The sequence below is a fragment of the Lissotriton helveticus genome, chromosome 1_2, assembly GCF_964261635.1.
Source record: "Lissotriton helveticus chromosome 1_2, aLisHel1.1, whole genome shotgun sequence".
NCBI classification, from domain to species: domain Eukaryota; kingdom Metazoa; phylum Chordata; class Amphibia; order Caudata; family Salamandridae; genus Lissotriton; species Lissotriton helveticus.
The window spans coordinates 283,696,274-283,700,217 of record NC_136058.1 but is presented as its reverse complement, the minus strand read 5'-3'; the positions used below and the strand labels follow the sequence as shown (position 1 = coordinate 283,700,217).

At 40.0% G+C, this 3,944-nt stretch overlaps 2 non-coding genes across 2 annotated transcripts; both read right to left on the bottom strand.

Annotated features, from left to right (window-relative positions):
• Positions 1-922: 922 nt before the first annotated feature.
• On the bottom strand, positions 923-977 carry LOC144808141 (U7 small nuclear RNA). The gene has a single exon (XR_013606669.1). It is a non-coding gene; the product is annotated as a U7 small nuclear RNA (small nuclear RNA).
• A 2,602-nt stretch (positions 978-3,579) lies between these two features.
• Positions 3,580-3,634, bottom strand: LOC144808172 (U7 small nuclear RNA). Its single transcript, XR_013606698.1, has one exon. It is a non-coding gene; the product is annotated as a U7 small nuclear RNA (small nuclear RNA).
• Between the last annotated feature and the right edge of the window lie 310 nt (positions 3,635-3,944).

The following is a 3,944-nucleotide window of genomic DNA, read 5'->3' as shown; positions in this document are numbered from 1 at the left end:
AAAGACTTTTGGGTATCTACAATCAAGAGAAGGCGATCTTTGCTTGTAAAGGGTCGAGGGCTAAAGCTCGGGGAATTAAGATTTGGAAACCTATCGAGAATTGGAGCAATGATATCAGAATTGCTACCTAGATTCTGCATACCTTTGTAAATAATATTGTCGCTTTCTCTGATATTTTCTTGCTTTCTATATTAATCCTTGTTTCATTTTTTATATTTTTTGTGCTCAATCTGCTGTTGACTAAAATGTTGTTTTTTCTTTCATGAAATATGTTTCTGCAATTTATGAACTGCCAAATAAAAAACTTTTATAAAAAAAAAAAAAAAAAGGACCAGGTGCTCTAACTCGTGGTCAGTTAGGTAAGTACCCATGTCACTAGTGTCACTGTTACTTTAGCGAGTGGGCCCAGGGCCCACTACTTTACACTCTGCAAGTCTGTTTTGTTTAACTTCAAGCTTGTTGTAATCATTTATTTACGTCTGGAGAGACAACTTCTCACAAAGCATTCCATTTAGCAGCAAATCTAGAATGGAGGTCACATGGACTAAAAAGATTCGGGGCCTTATTTATGAAGGTCTTGCGCCTGGTGCGTCACTTTTAACATGGGAAAAAGTGACACACCGGTGGCGCGAGCCTTTATAAATAAGGCCCCCAGGCTTTCAAAATAAGGTAAAATTGTGCAATTTCGGCAAACAACGACGAAAATGGCTGTTTTCGTTTGTGTTTACAAAATCAACTGGCAACATCTACCATTCATTAACATAGTTAGCAATATCTACAAAACAAATGTAAATGATTACCCCGCTTCTTAATGAAAAAATAATACTAACATTTAATTAATGCAATATGACTATTCAGCAATCCATTTTAGATTCGATAAGAAACAAAAATATTTATCCTGATCTTTCATTAACCATGAATAGGTGGCTCCTCTTTAAGAAGAACCTTCTTGACAAATAGAAAAGAGCTAAATTCTTAACATGTAAAATTGTAATTTCACTCCCTAGGACTAAGTAACACCTACTTTTATTATGGTCATAATTTATATATTCACTTTGATTAAAATGGGAAGGAGTAAAAGATCTGAGGGTACTAACAGAAGTTAAAATTGACAATTTAACACAGAAATATTTATGAAAAGAAGTTGATGGCATTGCACAGAAAATATGCAAATATAAGTACTACGGCCACTCCCTGCTTGAGATCTGTCGTCGACAAATCAAACACCACTCTGGCGTACATGCGCCAAGGTATAATGTATGCCGGGTGGGCGTTCCGTCATAAGGAAGTCTCGTAAAAGTGATACAGTGAAATCTACGTTTTTGCTGTTTCTATCTGTACTGTTTTATGCAGCACATATAAAACCAACAAAACGCCATGCATGATTGTTTATGTGCAGAAAGGTATCCCTTTCTGCACATAAGCAATCATTCCCCCTGCGCAGTCACCTTTGCACTATGTTCCAAGGGTGCCTGCGTTGGGGCTAGGCAGCTGTAATTTGCGCCAGGACAGTGGGGAAACACAGGGCTGCAGAGTATTGTTGTAAATACGTTGGTATTGCGTTTCCAAAAGTGGCGGAGCATGGCATTAACCCAAGAATGCTAACGCCGCTCTCCGTCACTTTCCATGTAAATATACTTCTTAATGTTTTAGTGGAGGCAGGAGATGCAAGGTAGAGGGAGTGGAGAATTTTGATGGGAACTTTAGGACAATGAGCTATAAAATGTGACCAAGCTTTTCAAATTACCTGCCTCATTGATGAGGTTTTGGCGCAGGGCAGCGCCGCAAACAATCTTAATGCGCTGCCCTGAGTCAAAAGAAAAGGACCGGCAGAAGCAGTAATCTATGAGATACGTACATTTCTATCCTTTTCCCCTTGCTGCCGCACAATGGGCTGCTATGAACTAACGCAAGCACCCTTGCACCTCAGTGCAAGGGTGCCTGCGTTGCACGGATGATTGCTTTTGTGCAGGAAGAGACAACTTCCTGCACAAAAACAATTACGAGAGGCTTTTTTCCTCTATGTGTGCAGGAAAAGCGAGAAGAAATGAAGGTATTTCTCCTCTTTGTGCCTCACTTACACCTCCCCTAGTAGTTGTAGCCTATTGACGTATTCCCAGGTTTATTAATTCTCGTAAGTCAATGCCATGGGTGTTACGTGGGAACACCCACCGTAATGCCCATGGCATGCCTCCATATTTCAGGGTGAAGCAACACAGCAACTTTCGCTGCGTTGCCTTAGCCCATATCTACAAGGCCATGATAAAAGCCACGTAGGGTGGCTTTACATGGCCTTGTAGATATGGCCCTGCAGTGTGCGCCGTCGGACCGTCACCGAAAGTGAATTTCTGGCAGCGCACAGGAGCTTGTAAATAAGCCCCTGATTGTCTTGACCTTCAGTACACACACACATTTCAATATATAATGAAAAAAGTGTCGTAGAATGCACCATTAATCCAATTTTTGACAGATGTTCTGCTGGACATGTCATTTATCTGCCCCTCCCTAGCAGAATTGTCTTCAAAAACACAAATACAACACAGGTGTCACCAGTCAGGAGACCCTGTCAATACAAGCATCGGTAATGCATCTGTTTGGACTGTGTGATGAATTTAATGCTGTTTTCATCACTCATCGCTAGGGACAAAGGAAGGGCCTCCCTGACAAGTAACACGGGCGTGGAGAGGATGTGGTGCAGTGGCCAGAGCTGCTGACTCGAGAGCTGGTGATCCATGTTTTCGTCTCGGCATCGCAATATCCAGTGATTCTGGGCAAATCACTTTCTCCAGATGCTATATATATGTTACAAGACGAAAAAACGGAAAAGAGGGAAAACATTCTGAAAAAAGAGTGCCACCAAAGCAGATGTTAACAGTATTTTGACCACGGAAACTGATATGAGAAGCAGACAAGGAACAGGCCTTTGTAAATGCAGGAAAACATGCTAAAACCAATAGATTGGAGGAAAAGTAAGTGGCAAGCACAGAAGCCAAGAAAGAGAGTCTCGGATGAAAGGCCTTTTTTAAGTTTATATTATAAACAATAGATTTCACAAGCACAGCTGTGAAGGTGGAACCTAAAAAGGACCAGGTGCTCTAACTCGTGGTCCGTTAGGTAAGTACCTATGTCACAAGTGTCAGTGTTTCTTTAGCGAGTGGGCCCAGGGCCCACTACTTTACACTCTGCAAGTCTGTTTTGTTTAACTTTAAGCTTGTTGTAATCATTTATTTACGTCTGGAGAGACAACTTCTCACAAAACATTCTAGTTAGCAGCAAATCTAGAATGGAGGTTACATGGACTAAAAAGATCTAGGCTTTCAAAATAAGGTAAAAGTGTGCAATTTCGGCAAACAACGACGAGAATGGCTGTTTTCGTTTGTGATTACAAAATAAACTGGCAACATCTACCATTCATTAACATAGTTAGCAATATCTACAAAACAAATGTAAATGTTTACCCCGCTTCTTAATGAAAAGATAATATTAACATTTAATTAATACAATATGACTATTCAGCAATCCATTTTAGTTTAGATAAGAACAAAAGTATTTATCCATATCTTTCATTAACCATGAACAGGTGGCTCCTCTTTAAGAAGAACCTTCTTGACAAATAGTAAAGAGCTACATTCTTAACATGTAAAGTTATAATTTCACTCCCTAGGACTAAGTAACACCTACTTTTATTATGGTTCAACTTTATATATTCACTTTGATTAAATTGGGAAGGAGTAAAAGATCTGAGGGTACTAACAGAAGTTAAAATTGACAATTTAACACAGAAATCTAAAGAAAAGAAGTTGATGGCATTGCACAGAAAATATGCAAATATAAGTACTACGGCCACTCCCTGCTTGAGATCTGTCGTCGACAAATCAAACACCACTCTGGCGTACATGCGCCAAGGTATAATGTATGCCGGGTGGGCGTTCGGTCGTAAGGAA